We start from the raw sequence: 19,046 nt of genomic DNA, 5'->3' as shown, positions 1-19,046 counted from the left end.
TTTAACCCAAAAGTTGGGTTAGTCCATATTTGACCCAAAGTTGGGTTGAAACAACCCAGCATTTTTTAGAGTGTATAATGTTCATGTAATACAGGAATATGAAGGGGTTCTTTATTCGCTGAATGAAGTGTTAGTCATAACTGAAAAAAGAAAAAAAAATGGGAAAGTAATTGATATGGAAGTGCAGTTGACGAGTGTGGAAGCAGGAAGAATTCCTAGAGAAAGAGCAAAGAATTTGTTGGAACAGCCTAATTGACCACTTTGCCATCACCCCTTCATCTGATCCGTAAAATTGTCAGAGCTGTCAGTGCAATGGACTGATCATAGTGTTTGTCAGCAGGCATTGACAGCGACATATTTTCCCACATCTGCTATTTCCCTCTTCCTGGAATTCAGTCATAGTAAAGGTCACACTGACTACAATGCCACAGTCAGTTAAAATTGTAAAGTACCTACCTTGTGTGCCTCAGATATTTGAGGCTGAATAAGAGATATCTATCTATCTATCTATCTGTCTGTCTGTCTGTCTATCTATCTCATTTTAAGTGGCAGTTAAAGTCTTACTCCTTCTCCATCTCTCTCATTTTTCACTCTTTCTGACAATTCTGTCATTAACAGAGCTGCATGTAAAACATTAAGTGATGTGTTGATTAGACCTCATGGAGCTCCATTATGCTTGTGGCAGCTTTCATTTTAGAGTGACTAATTTTTGTTCTTTGATGAGACAAAAAAGGCATGAAAATTAAATATGCAAATTGTGTCATCTCAGAGGCTGTTGGCATTCTATGGTGAATGTGTACAAACATTAAACCTATAAAGTGATTTTTAAAATAATACATTTAAATGAGAAGTGGATGTAGAAGAACAAAAGCTTAAAGTTCATGCAAATTCTCAGTTAATACTATAATACATTTAAAATATAGCCTGACATCAGTAAGTGGGGTTGGTAAGATTTTTCACTAAGATTTTTCACCATTTATTTGATCAAAAACACAGTAAAAAATAATATTATTGTAAAAAATATTATTACAATTTAAAAGGACTGTTTTCTATTTTACTATATTTTAAAATGTAATTTATTCCTGTGATGGCAAAGCTGAATTTTGAGTAGCCATTACTATAGTCTTCAGTGTCACTAACACAGTGTCAATGAATTTTGGCAAGTGGATTTTGCATACCTGAGCCACCCCCCGTGCATATGGGTAATAGACAACAGGTCTATTTTAAATAGACAACAGGTGCATCCATTCATCAGGTTTTACGCTGAGGAGCCGAGAATGTGTCCCTGGCAACCAGCAATGGTTTAAGGTTGTGGCATGGGGACATAACGTCTCCGTTCCCTCCATCAGGGAACGAGGGTTACGTACATAACCGAGACGTTCCCTATCTGTCGGTCACTACGAGTTATGTCGTGACGACATAGGGGGTCCATGGCAAGCACCACAACCTGAACCCCGTCACAACCCTGTAGCGCTGCAAATGTTGAAAAGCAGCCGCGTGTCAGACAAATGCTACACGAGGGTCGTAACCTTCCCAATGCCCCAGCGCAAATTCGCTGACCTTGGTGCCCGCAGCGACCAAAGGTGAGTACATCACTGCTGGGGATAGCCAAGCCGCTGCTCCTACCACAGAATTTTCTTAAGAGAAGGGATTTCGACCTTCGTGAAAGGTGCTTCACGCCTTTCCTGTTTGTTGTTTACAGCTTGGCAGTAACGATGGGGAAGTGAGCCTTCCTGAGAAGGGCACTACAGAGACCACATTCTGCCCGTAGGGAGGTATCATGTGGAGACACTGATATGGACTGGGGCAGTACTACATATGGAATGGGTCTCTGAAGCAGGTCCTACCTAGGAGTGATCTGTCAAAGGGAAGACACAGGTTCACAGAGAGGGAAACCTTACTGTGGAAGAATACACATATGGGATCGCCCGCAGGGAATCAAGCCATATGGACACCTAGCCCAGTAAAGTGGCTGACCTGAAAACCGGGCAAGCTTACACCAATACTGGGCCTGGCGTCAGACTGCTTCACCCAGTCTGACTGACGGGGGTGCTGGAGGATACTCAACCAGGGTTCGTCGTCCGGGGAACTTACTGGAGGAGCAAAAGGCACTTGCATTCCCAGGTGAGGTTCACCACCAGATTGCAAAAGAGCGTGGTGGGAACCTTGGGCATGTATCCAGGCAAGGGTTTCAGGACAACGTGAGAGTAGGCCGGCCTGAACACAAGGCACTCTTCGCTCACCGAAAATACTAGGAGGTCCCTGACCCTCTTGATGGAAGTTCCCCGAATCGACTCCAGATCAGCCGGATTGTCTCGGGATGGAGTTGCCATCGCGTCGGCTGCATGATTGAGCTCCCCTGGATGGATGGTGCACAGCGACTTGAGCTGCGCTAGAGGAGGAGATGACGGGCGAACTGTGACATGCGACGTGACCATAGACCATCCTGCCGGTTGATGTACGAGACAGCCGCATTGTTGTCCATGCGGACCAACACGTGCTTGTCTTGCAGCAATGGCCAGAACTGCCGCAAAGCCAGATGCACTGCCAACAGCTCTAGCCAGTTGATGTTCCAAAGCAGTCGAGGCCCTGTCCAGAGCCCCGAGGCTGCCTGCCCGTTGCATGTAGCACCCCAACCCATACTGGAGGCATCCATTGTGACAACGACATTCACACTTGTTCAAAGGGCACCCCGGCCCGTAGAAATGCAAGGACGTTCCAGGGGCTGAATAGGCAGCGACACTCCGGTGTGATGGTCACACGAAGTAAGGTGGAGGGTGACAACCTTTCTTGCAGGAAAGAAAGCACTACTCCAATCGTGCATCTTCGGGGGTCTTCTCGGTGAGAAGAACACCAGTTCACGAGCAGACCGAGGCTGCCTGCCTGTTGCATGTAGCACCCCAACCCGTACTGGAGGCATCCGTCGACAACGACATGCCGGGACACTTGTTCTAACAGCACCCCGGCCCGTAGAAAGGCAAGGTCTGTCCAGGGACTGAACAGGTGGTGACACTCCGGTGTGATGGTCACACGAAGTGTACCGTGACGCCATGCCCATCTCAGGACTCGGGAGTGTAACCAGTGCAATCCGAGCAGTGTGGCTGCGGATGCCATATGCCCCAGGAGCCTCTGAAAGTGTTTCACAGATACCATGTTCCTGCCTCTGAAGGAACTCATGCAGTTCAGCACTGACTGGGTGCGCTTGTTGGAGAGACGTGCTGTCATACTCACCGAGTCTAACTCCATACCGAGAAAAGAGATCTTCTGCACGTGGGAGAGTTTGCTCTTTTCCCATTTGACCCGAAGCCCCAACTGGCTGAGGTGCCGAAGCACCAGGCCCCTGTGATTGTCAACATCTTGAATGGGAGCTTGTGAAGGTCCCGATCCCAGGTTCGCAGATCCAGGATTGGCCGAAGGCCACCGCCTTTCTTGGGCACGATGAAGGTAAGGGCTGTAAAACCATGACTTTATCTCGGCTGGAGGGACAGGCTCTATTGCGTCCTTCGCCAATAGGACAGCAATCTTGTTGCGCAGGACAGGTGCATCTCGAGCTGCCACCGAAGTCTCGAGAACGCTGCTGAACCTGGGGGGTTGCCTAGCGAACTGAATCACCTAGCCAAGTCAAACTGTCCGAATGAGCCAGCGGGACAGGTCCGTGCGAGTGGCACCAAAGGGACAATTGACGCACCCGCGGTGGGAAGTCGTACTGGACTTGGGTGTTGTGAGCCGCACCCCGCGCGGAGAAACTAATCATCCAGCCACGAGGGGGCGGGACTGGGAGGCGTGCACACCTCCAGCCAGATACTCGCGGCTGCCCGGGAAAGCATGACCATCACTTCCGGGTTTGATTCGGCAGCGGCGACCACACCCGAGGGGGGCAGCCCCAATCTTCATCCTCGGAGGATGATAGTCCATTCCCTGATTCTGCGATCAACATCCGATCCTCCGGTGGCGCACCGAAAGAAATGCTGGGACCGTCACGAGCCGGGCCAGTGAAATCACCTGGTAGCCGCATGGGACATTCGCTGCTGGAGGAGTGAGAGGTCCGCGGGGACGTGCCCGGCTGAGAAGCTCTCACTGTGACCCTTTACAGCAGAGCTCTAGTCGGCAGTCCCCTGCTCGTGACAGGGAAACCGGGACGGGTAGAGACGGAGGGTGCCTTTCCGTTCCACGTGAGGAGAGAGAGGCGAGATCGCAGCGAAGCCATGCTCATACGCTTGCAATGAACGCATGAGTCATCCACGAGCGCAGCTTCAGTATGTTGGATGCCCAGACAACGCTCGTAGCCATCGTCAGAGGACAGGTACCGACCACAACCAAGAGAACACGGACGGAACGGCATCTTTAAAAAGACACGAGCCGTCCGTGATGAGAAATTGCTCTTTTAGTTGAAACACCCAGGGGAATCGCTGAATCAACAGGGACACCGCTGTTTGTGTCGTCACGCCAACCAGGAACAGTTTCTTTCTTCCAGTCAGAACGAAAAGGCTTTGTGGAGAAGAAATCATTCACCCACTCAGCTCTGAAGCAAAAATCTGATGAGTGGATGCACCTGTCGCCTATTTATACCCATATGCACGGGGAGTGGCTCAGGTATGCAAAATCAACTAGCCAAAATTAATTGGCGTTTTCTCTGAAAGTCAGAGCGGATTGGGGCTCTCAAGTAAACCCCCTATGTCTTCACGACATAACTCGTAGTGACCGACAGATAGGGAACAGCATTTATTTGAAATAGAAATCTTGTGTAACATTATATATGCCTACTGTAACTTTTGATAAATTTATTGCATTCTTGCTGGAAAAAAATATTCATTAATCTAAACAAAAAAAAACTTTTAAACGAGCAGTTGAGCAGCAACATTATACTACCTCATAAAATACTGACAAGCACTAATAGAAATCATTTTAAATGAAAATTGACAACTTTACACATTTGTGTGTGCTTTGTATCACAATATTAGCTTAGCAACATGCTAACCGCAAACTCAATTTAAATCAATTGTAAGTTGGGTCTAATGAATAATACTATTTCATGTGTTATCCAAGAGTGTTTCAAATCAAGCGCTTCCATTTCAGTTCAGATGCTGCCTTACATGGGAGCTACCTATGTTTGTAGTTCACTAGGTTTGAAATTGAGTCTTATAGACAGGCCTGGTGTTTGGAAAAAAGTTGTGTGTGTAACCTGGAAAGCCCTGTTAACAGCACACACAAGTGTGCTGAAGTGACTGAATCAGATATGTAGCACTCTCCAGGGGTTTGTGACGAACGAAAGCATCCAGCAAAATAACGCACTGTAAGCACCTTAAAATCCCTGCAGAAGGAATGGAGAGAGAGCGAGGGAGGAATAAGATACTGTTTTGACCTTTCTCTTGCTATCTTGTCATGAGAGTAAGCAAAGGGCTTGCTACCTGTCTCTCAGCGCCACATGTAATCCTCCTAACATGGTGTGAATGAATTTAAAGACATCAAACCTCTGCGCTGTCATCTGCCAAATCAAACCTAATCAAGCATTCCCACTGCACTGCTGAAGTGACATTACCGCCCTACCTCCAAAACCTAATCTGCGTTAACAAATCCCCCATTAAAATGCACAGGACGTAAAAGCATTCATGTTTGTTTAATTAATTCATTGATTAATTTGCTTGTTTATTCATCTAGCTATTTATCAGAATGCTTTCAACGAAATGGAATACCTTTTGGGGAAAAAAAACAATACAAGTCAGCAAAAGAGGTGCTTGCCGTGCAAACAATCATAATAAAAATATATTTTATTTAGAGTCAAAATGTGTCATAAATTAACCTTGTAAAAAGATATCAAAGGTAAACACACATAACACACTTATTTTAACACATTAAATAATTTGATACCATTTCATTTTGCATTCTGTGGAGGCCCTAAAGGGACATGGTGGTGGAAAAAATTTGGGTGGGAGGAAGAATATTTGTCAACTTTTTTGCATTCTCTCGCAAAACTTTTGCATTCTCTCACAAAGATATTTGCGTTCCTTCGCAAAACTTTTGCGTTCTCTTGCAAAACCAGTTGACGCATACATCCTACGTCATCCGCCGGAACGGCTTGCACATATGACAGTCAGCAGAAGTGAGAAAAAAGTATTTATTACATTTTAAATATGGATATTTTTCCTACAAAAAGGCATTGATTCGCTACAGGGGGCTTTTATTCACCCCCCGGAGCCACGTGAGGCACGTTTTATTATGGATGCGTATGCTTTATTTGACTACTTTTGGACTGTTGAACAAAAACACCTGCCTACTCCCATTCAAGCGCTTAGAAGAGCAAGGAACATTTTTAATATATCTTTGATTGGATTCGTCTGAAAGAAGAAAGTCATATACACCCAGGATGCTTTGAAGGTGAGTAAAACATGGGCTAATTTAAATTTTTGGGTGAACTAACCCTTTAAAAGTTTTAATAAAAATGTATTAGTAGTTAGAAAAAATACATTGTTGACGTAATAAAATGTAAATATTTTCCAGATCATATTCTAACAATTTGCTGTAGTTTTAGTATAAAATATACACCACTTTTTTAATGTCCTTATAATATCATGCAAGCTATTTTTCTCAAAAAGTTTTAGGGTCCGCATATAATAATATAGCTGTCTTTAGAATATATGTTTTTTTTTTTTTAACGCTCCCTGGTATTAACAAGTATAAGACCCAGATATCTGCTGCATTGTAAGAGAGACAGTTCTCTCTCTCACTTTTACCGTCCTCTGACCAAACAGACAAACTCAAGCTTTTTGAACACAGAAACGCTGGCTCATTCCTCTTCAATGAACACAAACAGATGTAGGATCAAGAAAGCCGGTGCTTTAAAAGCTACTGAGTCCATCTGTGTCCTGAAAAGAGTTTCTAAGCAAACACACAGAAACACACACTCGTCTTTCGTTCTCCTTCGTACAAAGCCCAGTACATGGAGGCCCCTGAGTCTGCCGTCTTAATGAAGACGAATGCAAGGAATCAATTTGCACCTTCCCAACTCCATCTGGCAGCTCAGCACTCCACCATCAATTAACACACCAGCTGGGGAACACACACACTCACACGCCGCCCCCTTCTCCTGTCTGCTCTTTGCCGCTTAGCTCAGAACTGCCAAAGATGGCCTGAACCCAGAGGACCCCGCAGGCCTGGAGATGTAGAAATGCATTATGGGATGTTTGGGGTGCCCATGCAGGTAAAAAGTGATTGAAACTAGAATGAGGGGAAAATGAAAAGGAGGAGGAGACCTGTAGAGGAGAGAGGTACTTGTGAGAGAGAGAGAGAGAGAGAGAGAGTGTGTGAGTGTGTGTGTGTGTGTGTGTGTGTGTGTGCCAGATGCAAAAGATCCTGGTTTCAACACACACACTCAATCCAAACAAACTGGCATCACGGGGTGTGTAAATGGTTCAGACAGTAAACAGATTCTGTTAATGTGGACAGTTTTAGGGTAAGCCGAGCACCAGCAGCGCAGGGAGTTATGGGCTGATCTCAACCAGAGGGTGGACAAGAAAGTCCGTCATCTGTCTTCCACCCGCTCGGTGCGCAGCAGCGATCGCTCCATCGAGATAAAAAAGACAAATCTGCTCGTGGGGATACCAATCCGCCGTCAGGCCAACAAAAGACATTTCATTCAAAGCCTGCTGGACAGTGGGCTAAATTTGACTCGTCTGAAATAACAGGAGTGTGAAATATCACAACTGAGCTGACGCATGCGGAGAGATTGAGAGATACAGAGGCATTAAAACTCCCTCTATCAACTTCCATCACTGCACTGCTGTGCTAGAGCTCTTTATGTAGGTCACGAGTGTTTTTCTGAACATGTGCGCTCCCCATCCCTCTTTCTTCCCTTCCTCAATCTCTGTCATTCTCAGTCATTCTCTCATGTACAAATGAGAAATGATCCTCTAAACAGCTCCGGCACCGTTACATCACACAGGTAATCAGTGTATCCTAGCAACACACGTCCAGCTATCTTAAAGTACATCAAACCTGGATTCAAGGAGAAACTCGTAAGACACCAAGATGAATGACCATGACTTCAACCAGGCGTTCTGATTCTCAGCGAGCAGTGTCAAATTACAAGACTCTGTTCTGGTTCTATCACAGACCTTTATGTTCAAATTTATTTATTTACATTTTTTCAAGCATTCAAGCCTTTGTTATTAGCATTTTTTTACTATATTACAGTACAAAATTATGTGATGTTGCATAAATGTAACCACAAATAGTACAATTGTGTAAACACTTTCCCATTTAATTCATTATTATTATTATTATTATTATTATTTAAATCACAGTAATCTAACTTTTTTGCATTATGGTAATGATATTGAAATATGTCACAAAAAGAATATCACAGTTTAAAAAAATGATCATGCTACTAAAAAAATAGGCTGAATATACACTACCAATCATAAGTTTGGGTAAGTAAGACTTTTAGATTTTTGGGATCAGTAAGATTTTTATCAGTAAGATGGCGTCTCATCAAGGCTGTATTTATTTGATCAAAAATACAGAAAAACAGTAATATTGTTCAATATTATTGCAGTTTCTAATATTGGTTTCCTATTTTAATATACTTTAAGATATAATTTATTATATTTGATGCAGTGCTGTGTTGAAACTGGTGTGCTGCTTAATATTTTTTTGGAACCCGTGTTACTTCTTTGATTCTTTGATGAATAAAAAGAACAGCATTTATCAAAAAGTAGACATCTATTAGAAAATAGAAAAGTATTAATTTCTTTTGAAAGAAAGAAAGAAAGAAAAAGTTTACTGGCCCCAAACATTTGAATAGTATTGTATATTGTAACACAACATTTCTATTTTAAATCTTTTTAACTTTTTATTTATCAAAGAATCCTGAATCACAGGTCCCAAAAAATATTAAGCAACACAACTGTTTCCAACATTGATTATAAATCAAAATATTAGAATGGTTTCTGAAGGATGATGAGACACTGAAGACTGGAATACTTATGCTGGAAATTCAGCATTTCTTCACAAGAATAAATTATATTTGAAAGAATATTAAAATAGAAAACTTACTGAACCCAAATGATTTTAGGTTGAAAAAAACCTGTAAAACATCTGTACCAAATACTGTAGATAAGAAATACTTAGTTACGTAAGCTCAAAAAAATTATAATATTATGTTTGCGAGCTCCTCGTTTTGATGAATTATTATTTTGGGTTGAAATATGATGTAAGGCCAGCTGCATAAACTCAACCAGCAAAACTTTCTTGGTCAACCTGCTATAACATCAAACTCACATGACTTGCACAGCTATTAATACTAGTCTAACCTGGTATTTTCAGCATGTTTTTACAACGCTACCTTTGAATCAACACAGCATTGTAGAGTAATACAGGGTATTGTATTTTACTGCGCAAGGTCCCTACACTATTTGTCAATTCTTCGTTTGTTTTTTCTTGGGCCGAACAAACTGCTTAAGTAAGAATTCTATTGTTCTTTGTGTGAAACAGCCAATAAATCTTTTGAATCTTTTGTATCCCATCTAAACTGATGACTCTGTGAATACCATGCCTTATAACATTGTGTCTGACAAATAAAATTTACTTCATACCCTCTGATTTATATAAGCTTCAAAATCAAAACCTCACAAATACTACTAATAAACCATAACCCCATGAGTCTAATGACACTCAAACTTATGCCAGCATCCAAATTCAGTGCTCCTGTATAAAAGCTACAGCTCACAGGCTCATAATAACAAAATATGTATTTGAAAAATAAGTTCCACAGAAAATCCCCATTGTACATTGTCTGAAAACGTATATCTTGTGCAGTTTAGTTTCTTGTGTCAATTTATTCTGTTTTAAAGATGTTTAGATTTTATAAAAAAAATTTGGAAAATAAGATTAAGTAGTCTTTTTGCAGTGCAGATATGTTATCATTAAGCTTTAGCTTCCATCAAAAACCTGCAGAATAAGTCAGTGAGTCCTATACATGTATGTGCATCAGTGGTGGACGAAGTACAGATACATATAATAAAATATTACTCCAGTAAAAGTAAAAGTACTCCTTTTTCAATTTTACTCAAGTGAAAGTACAAAATTACTCGATTTTTTATGTACTTAAGTAAAAAAGTACTGATAGATAGATTTTTTTGCAATTTTATATAGGCTACTTAATTTAATTTTATATTAGCACATTTTTTATAATCCTACTGCTCAAAATACCTGGGATTTTCCCAAAATAACCACTATATGGAGTCAAGATATATTTTTGTTGTTGATATGGACCACATTGACGAGAGTGATGTAGTAATGTTCACTATGAAGCTTACACTGCGAAGTACCTGAGAGAAAACAGATTTGACCATCTGATTTTCACCAGTAAGAAAAAAGTGTTTTAAAGCTTGCCGTTTTGCAGAACATCACAGTTTTATATGACATGAAAATAAGGCCTGAAGTTAGGAAGAACATTTTAAGGAAAATATAATTATATTTTCATAATGATTTTTTTCTTCTCAAACCTTGTCTGTGGTGTAAAAACACCCCTGGCCAAATGCCCCCAGAGGGCATCACTTCCCACTTTGATAATTACTGTAGTTACCATGTTCTGAACATCACATTCTTTCTTTTTCCCCCAGATGTAATCTATCTAGGTGGTTGAATAAAAATATTTGGACTTTATATCTAAAAATGACCTCAACTTAGCACCAGCAAGATTGTTAGCTAGACAGTTAGCATCAGCTAACAATATTTACTTATTTCCAGTATGGTTATGATGAATAAACATTCATATCTGCCTACTCGGCTAGTTAATCCAAACAATATAAAAATTTATACTGTTGATAATATAAAAACAGATGTCACATAGGGCTAAATGCGTAGCATTTTAATAAAACTGTTAACTATGAACGGGGACTATGAATAGCAGCATCAGTCGCGCGCGCGGTTCTTACTTGTGAATTCAGTTCACTGGAGACTCGCACTTAACGGATCATTTGAATCGGTGAGTTGTCGACTTGAGAACAGCTGCAATCGGTTAATTCTAATTCGTGAATGAATCATTTGGTGCCATTTGCGAACCGATTTAAAAGGTTCATTGAAAATAATCAGTTCGTTCTTGAATCAGACACCGCTTCTGCGTGTCAGAGCACGTGATATATTATAAGGAGTAACGATGTTTTATGAAATGTAGTGAAGTAAAAATAAAACTACTCCAGTAAAGTACAGATACTTGAAAAATATACTTAAGTACAGTAACAAATTAAAACTACTCCGTTACTGTCTACCACTGATGTGCATGTATGTTTCTGTGTGTTCGCTGACCTGAAAAAAAGATAGAAAGGCTAATGCAACAAGCGGACATCACTGACACAGCCCTGGTAACTGCCATGGTCAATGTAAAATCATTACATTAAATGTCATATCCTGTGGTCCTAAAATGATTTTGATCATTCACGCTTCACTGGCTCTGGGTAAAGCAACAGGCGCTCCTACATGTTGACTGCAGAAGTGCTTTGGGTAATAAGCTAAAGCGTTCAATCTAAGCACTGCTCTCTAATGCTTCAATAGCAGCTCAGAGACATCCAATTGGCGAAGCAATCTAGATCCAGGTGGTTTCTTCATTTTAAAATGAAACACATACACTTCCAACAGACTTCTCTACTGTGAATTCCCATGATTAGCAGTTAGCTTACCAAAGAGCTATTCATGTTTGCTAATTGGTTTGTGATTTATGTATGCATCTTGCTTTCCTTGACAACAATTTGCAGTTGTGTTTGCTAATGACCAACAGCCTTACCTGAATAGGGTGCTAAATATGAAACAGACTCAAGGTGGAAACCCAGTGTGAGAAGATGGCTTATTAGCGATGCCCTGTGTGAATGAATACACTGAAGTAGCAAACCTAATAATGTGCGTGAGTCAGTCACTTCGTAATTAAACAACTTCGCAAATATGCAGGGGAAAATATTGAACAGTGCTTCATCAAGACACTGAAATGTTTGTTTCTATAGAAATCATATAACAGCCACTCCTAATATGCAAACAAGATACTAATTGCATTTCTGCATATATGTTAGCTTGCTATTTCTGCACAGATATCTGTTCAGCAGTCCTCCCTCTTTGTGTTTAAGTCATGACTGAGCTGTATCTCTACTGCCCTTCTCAGGTGAGAATATGTAACTGCAAGCAATAGTTAACGCTCTTTTCTCGTCTCCCTTTATCTCTCAACCCTTTCCCCCTTCCATCTGTCTTCCATTTACCCTCTCCAGCCCATCCGGGTCTTTATCTTTCTGTTGTTCTTTTATTTGGAAATACAGAGAGAGCCCAGGGCTTGCCCTCCTGCTGTTTCCTCTAAGACTGAGAACACAGAATCTTCCCACTGCAGCAAGACAGAAAGGAGAAAAAGGATGAAGAAAGGGAATGGAAGAGGAAGAGAGAGAGTTCAGGAGTAAAAGATCAATTTAAGAGAGATAAGAGGTACCTGTGAGGAATGAACTGGGACTTAAAAATCACAGTCCAAAGCAGGTAACCTTCTACAATATGTATCACATATTCATGTTAATCAATTTTTGCTGAAAAAGCCTTTAAATGAAGATAAATAAAATGTTACAATAATGTTTTGCTAATGTTCCCATTAAGTTAAAACAATTTCTGAATGTTCAAAATGTCCAGTTTAAAAAAATAAAAAAAAAGAAAAATTGGTAATGAGAATTACCATTTTATTGAATCCATTTTATCCTTTTGCAAACATTATGGGAACATTACTTTTGAATGTTCCCTGAACATTCAGAAAAAATAGTAACATTTGAAACACATTAGATGAACGTCAAACTAAACCCATTTGGAAGAAAAACATTCTGTGAAAGATGTATAAATAATTCTTGTAATTGCATCATTATCAGACTAATTACAATTTAATTTTTTTCTCGTTCTTAAGAAGTTTCTCACATGTGTGACTTTCTCGTAATTGCAAATACATCTCACCACTGTGACTTCATTATTTTTCTCAAGTGCATCATTGTGATTTTATATCTCACAATTTTACTATTTATTATTCTCAGTTTTATTAGTTTTTAGTTTTTTTTATCTCTGGGGTGCAAATGTGCGTATGTGTGTGTGTGTGTGTGTGTGTGTGTGTGTGTCCAATGAGACAGCTGCATGGACTTTCCCAAACCTCTCCGCCAGATGTGCAATGCCCCATTCCTCCGAACACCCCTCTACTCGCGTGTAAAGACACACACACTTTCTTTATCACTTCCCACGTCTGTTCCCAGAACACCTCGAGCAAAGCTCTGATCACCCTCCTCTCTCTAAAAATACTCAAAACCCTGCACTCCTAGTGGGTTTACTCTTGTCTTTAGGGAATATATTTTAACAAAAACATAAATAAGTTCAAGTGACAGAATAAATAACAACATGCGTCATATTATCATATCAGCCAGTTATCAATTATTATGATCAACAGAACCAAGCTTTTGTTTTAGTACTATACTATATACAGTATATAGTACAAAAAAAGATATTAAGTGTTTTATAAAAATTTAATATATTATTAATAATAATATTACACAATACACCCACATTACATAATTTTGTATATAATATAAAATAAAATAAAAATTGTAATATAACTCTTTAATGTGTGTGTGTGTTTGCATGAGAAAACATACTCACATTGAAACAACTGTTTGTATATATGTTGATTTAAGTAATCTCTGAGCACACAAGAAAGAAAGAACAAGGGAGAGAGAGAGTTCCTGCTTTGGTTGTTTCAATATCCTCAGGCTCACTCTACAGGGAGTGATTTAGCCACATATCTAAAAAACCCTTTCTCTCATTCTGTTCCTACATCCTACTCTGTTTTCCCTTCAGTAACCCTGTGTTTTATGTATCTATGTTGTCTTTTGTTGGCTTACTGGGCTGAGGAAGGAAACTGCAAAGACTTTCAAATATAAATTGAAATAGTTTCATGTCTTTTTGAATTTTCCTTGGTCAGTCATTCTTGCTGATTAATCTAGAAAACCTGTTTGAAACACACTTCACCACAATAATTGGTAATGCAGAAAATTACAGAATTTTTTGAAGGAATAGTTCGGCCACAAACAAACATTACTATATGTCAGAATTTACTCACAGAACCATTATTCCCTTTAAACCCATATTTCTTTCTACTTCAGATGTCACAATGAGAAATTTTACTGGTATATTTCATGTGATTGCAACTCACTAGAACGTCAAGGAATAGTTCACCCAAAAATGAAAATGTTGTCATCATTTACTCACCCTTATGTCGTTTCAAACCTGTACAAGTTTCTTTCTTATGTTCTTTGTAGAATTTTGAAGAACCAAACAGTTGTTGGTCCCCATTGACTTCCATAGTATAGGGAAATAAATACTATGGAATCAAGGGACCATCAGCTGTTTGATTACCAGCATTCTTTAAAACATCTTTTATGTTCAACAAAAGAATGAAACTCATACAGATTTAGAATGACATGAAGGTGAGTAAATGATGACAAAAGTTTCATTTTTGATTGAACTATACCTAAATTTGGTCTGTTCCTCACAAAGTTGTCCTACTGCTTCAGATAAGATTAGCAGAAATATTACAGTACTCTATGGTACTTTTGTGCCCATTTCTGAAGCATGAAAGCTTAAAAGTCTAATGGCATGGAAAAGAACAACTAGCACAATTCTCTAAAATGGCAGTTTTTTTCCCATGCAATACTGGTTTGAAATTACACGAGGGTGAGTAAATGATGACAGACTTTTCATTTTGGGCTGAACTGTACCTTTTTGTTTGAAAGGGGTTGAAAAACTGTATCTTTTGAGTTCAGCCGAGTTCATTTGAAAGCCTTGCAAAAGAAGTCTGAATCTTTCTAATGCCGTCTTCACGTCTCTCCTTTAGATCCTCTTTTATCCTCAGACAGCACAGAAAAACACAAATTTTCCTCTTCTCAAAACCATTTCTCATATCATTTCTCATCATTTTCTTTTCTCTTACAGTCTTTCTCTATCCCTTTCCATTTAGAAGTATATCACTGTCATTCCCTTTCTTGGTAATTATTTTTGATTTTGTTCATCTCCTGTTCTACTCTTAGAAATTTTGAAATACTCAATATCACAAAAAAAAAACAGAACACAGACATTGTGTTTGCTCGAAATAGACCCAAACCCCCCCTTTCATATAATTTCTCATAATTTTCTTCTCTCTTCCCTTTCCACTTAGCAGTAGATCACTGTCATTCTCTTTCTTGGTAACTATTTTTGATTCTGTTCATCTCTTGTTCTACCCTTATAAGTTTTGAAATACTCAATATCACAAAAAACAGAAGACAGACCTTGTGTTTGCTCAAAATAGACCCCAACCACACACACACACACACACACAGTGAGGTAGGGCTTTAATGATGTGTCCGGTTCTATTAGCTGTGCTGCCATCTTTCTATTCAATGAGTTCATTATTCACCCTCCTGTGACTCTGGGGCCTCTTATCTCCTTGCATTTCTGTGCATGTCAACCCCTTCCACACTTCCTGACTGACCCCGCAGGGATCTTTAATGGAGATCACTGCAGCGAAGACTCACTTCTGATCTCTTTCAAATCAGATGAAGTTAAGTTAAACCAACAAAAGAAAACTTCCCACAGATACAATAACAGTGAGCTCTATCATTTGAATGGGGAAAAGTTGTGATTTAGCTGCTGTGTGTGATAGTAATCCTCATCCTCGGCCGGCTGAAGCATGGGCCTCCCGTCGGGATCACAGTGGCAAACTCCCGGAGAGTGATGCAGCAGCATGCTGAGGGATAGATATAAACACGCACATGTATATGTGAACGGCGCTTCCACATCACCCATCTGCTTCTGGAATCAGGAGCCTGCGGTCACGCGTTTGATGAGCTGCTCACTCATCCCGCTTGTGCCGACAGGTAAAAACCCAAACGACCGTGGAATGCGCTCGCGCTCTGTCTGAGACCGCGGATCAAAGGGGCCACTAAAGGGATCCCCGGATCAGAGCAGACATCCGGAGGCCAATAACTGTGGGATTAAGATAAAAATCAGCCTTTCGCTGGATTTCATCTCTTTCATTTTGCCTCTCGTTTATTCCTTGCCCCGTCTCTTTTATTCCTCTTTCACTTCTTTTCTATTCCTAAATTAATGCAGTCTCTTTCTTTTTTTGTGGTGTTTTTTGAAAAGGCAAGTGTAGGACTGCAGATTCTCTCAGGCTGATAATGTGCACAGTTAAAGTGGCTCATTAAACCCATTTTTCACACAGAAATCACTGCATAGCTCCAAGTATGCAGTCAGCACTTTCCTACCCCCACCCCTTCGCTGGGTTGTATAAGCGTCTGATAAAAAATATTGCAATTGAATCAAACTGCACATCATTTCATCAAACTGTTTGACTCCTGCTGCTTTTGGTGATTCTTGCTTATTAAATAAATAGTTCACCCAATACTCACCCTGATGTTCCAAACATACACGACTTTCTTTTTTTGGAACACAGAGAAATTTAGAAAACTCTTTTCCATGCAATTACGGTACCTTTAAAACTTCAAAAACACCATAAAACTTGTTTGTATCCCTTGTGCACTATATTAAAAGTCTATATTAAAAGTCATTATTCACTGAAAATATTGGCATGCACCTGAATGAATCATTCTTTTTAGACAGATCTTTTCAGTGGGTCTAATAATTCAATTCACAAAGCCTGTCTGAATAAATTGGATCCAGTTAGTTCTCTTTTTCTTGAACATTTCAGGGGTTGATGAAGATTATCAGTGAACAGCAACAAAAAATTATATTTGTTTTTCACATAAAACTATTGTATGACTTCATAAGACTTATTGTGAGTGAGTCATGTGGTTTGATCTTTTGTGGAAATTTTTTGTCATTTTGGAGCTTAACAGTCCCAGTCCTCTTTTTAGTTTTATTACATTGAAAAAATAGTGGCATATATATACTTCAGAATCTCTTTTGTTGTCAAATGGTGCAGAACAACATGACAACATGTTCAATTTTGGGTGAACTATCTCTTTAATAGACAACATACCCAACATCACAGACATGCTGTGACCAGTTAGACTACGAGTTAGTGATCGACTTACAATTTAGTGAACTAATTTTTTCACTATGTTTTAAGTCAGTAATAAAAAATAATAGCATCTAATTTGAATACAAAAAGAAAGAATATTGAGCATGGCTAGTTCTTAAGACGCAGTCTTAAAGTGGCTATGTTTATGTAACTGGCCACTGGTGGACAAGCAGTAAATGTGGACACTGCAACAGAGAGATTTCCATATTTCACTTATTATATGGTAGCTCCAAAACAAAGATCGTAGTCAGCAAACACAGAGATAAGTGTGTGTATTTGTGTGTGAGAGAGAAACTTTCTCTCTCTGACACTGATGTGGTGTGGCACTGAAAGCCTGCAGCAGTTTTCTGGCCAGCGGTTACATCCTGCAGCTTCACACTGGCTTAGACAAGCAGAACAACACTAAGAGCTTGCACAGACACACACTTGTACACAAATATAGAGGGGGAAGGCAAAAGAGAGCACTCAACAAAGTAACCACCTTTAGGGATTAGAGGATGTGGGCAAAACCGCTCCACAGAGGAATTCTGACAAAGCCAGACGGCACAGAGTAGAAAAAAAACAGACAGCTGTTTCCAAAAAACCCTGTCAAAAACTCTCAATTAAATCAAGGCAGTCTGAGCTCATCACCAAATTAACTCCACTCGACTCAGTTTAAAAGACACAACTAAGCAAGACTTTAATTCATATTGAGAAACAAATTAAGAGGCTGTGACGAGGCACATGCTGGAGAAACTTTTCAGGTGCTGTGTGTTTGTTTCTTAAAGGAACCACCTCAAAGTCACAATTCTGTCGCCATATGTCATCCCAAAACCATATGATTTTTTCAAGGAAAACACAAAAAGAGAAATTTAGAAAAACACCAAGTCAATAAAAAGTTCACACCACATTCCATGTAAAAGTTAGGGGTCAGTATAATTTTTTTATTTTCAAGAAATTAGTTTTATTATTCAGCTAGGATGCAATAAATTGATCAAAAATGACAGTACAGTGATATATTGTAACAAAAGTTTTCTATTTCAAATATGGGGAAAAATATTACACAGAAATAAAGTAACAGCTGCTGAAAAAAATCTGCTTTGCCATCACAGGAATAAACTACATTTTAAAACATATTAAAATAACTTTAAATTACTTTAAATAAATAATATTTCACAATATTGCTGTTTTTATTGCATTTCATTAATCAAATAAATGCAGCCTTAGTGAGAATAAGAGACCCCTTTCAAAAACATTTAGAATATCTTACCAACACCAAACTTTTAAACAGTGCTTTATTCTGAAGCCATACAACAGCTTTGTGTTATGTTAATAGCTATTAGTAAGTTGTGTTAATAGCTTTGTGTATAAAAACAAGCATTTTAAAGCTCCATTCACACCAGGAATGATAACAATAACTATAATGATTATATAGCATGCACACCAACGGACAACAATGCTATGTTTACCCTTAAGTGCATGCTTTAGTTATGTTTCAGAGATCAAATAATTGGCAGACCCCCTGCAGTAGTGCTGCAAAAACCCCTTATCATTTTTAGATGAATTACACATTTAATATTTCTGTTATTTTACAGGGTGATTAATACACACGGTTAAAAGAACATACAGGAAATTTAATGGAAATTTATTTTTACTGATTCCATTTCAGTTACCCAGCCTCCTTTTTGATGCTGTCCACTGCTATCTTTTCATTTTTTATTCCTTTCTCATTTTTTTATTTAGAGTCTTTGAATTCCCCTTTTCTGTTGGCCTCATGCAGGTCTCATAGAGCCAATTCGAGCACTCTCCCCTGTGTATCTGCCATCATCTGGTCAGCATTAGAGCTGCACCGACCCGCAGGGTTTACACAACACTCACCCGACCGCTGGAACTGACCTCCATGCACAGGCAACTTTCACATGTCTAAGCAGCAGGCGCACATGTACAGTACAGAAACACACACGCAGGCACATTGGCCAAGGTGACAGTA

The sequence above is a fragment of the Sinocyclocheilus grahami genome, unplaced genomic scaffold (genome assembly GCF_001515645.1).
Source record: "Sinocyclocheilus grahami isolate Dianchi unplaced genomic scaffold, SAMN03320097.WGS_v1.1 scaffold8.1, whole genome shotgun sequence".
NCBI classification, from domain to species: Eukaryota; Metazoa; Chordata; class Actinopteri; order Cypriniformes; family Cyprinidae; genus Sinocyclocheilus; species Sinocyclocheilus grahami.
This window is presented reverse-complemented; position numbering follows the sequence as displayed.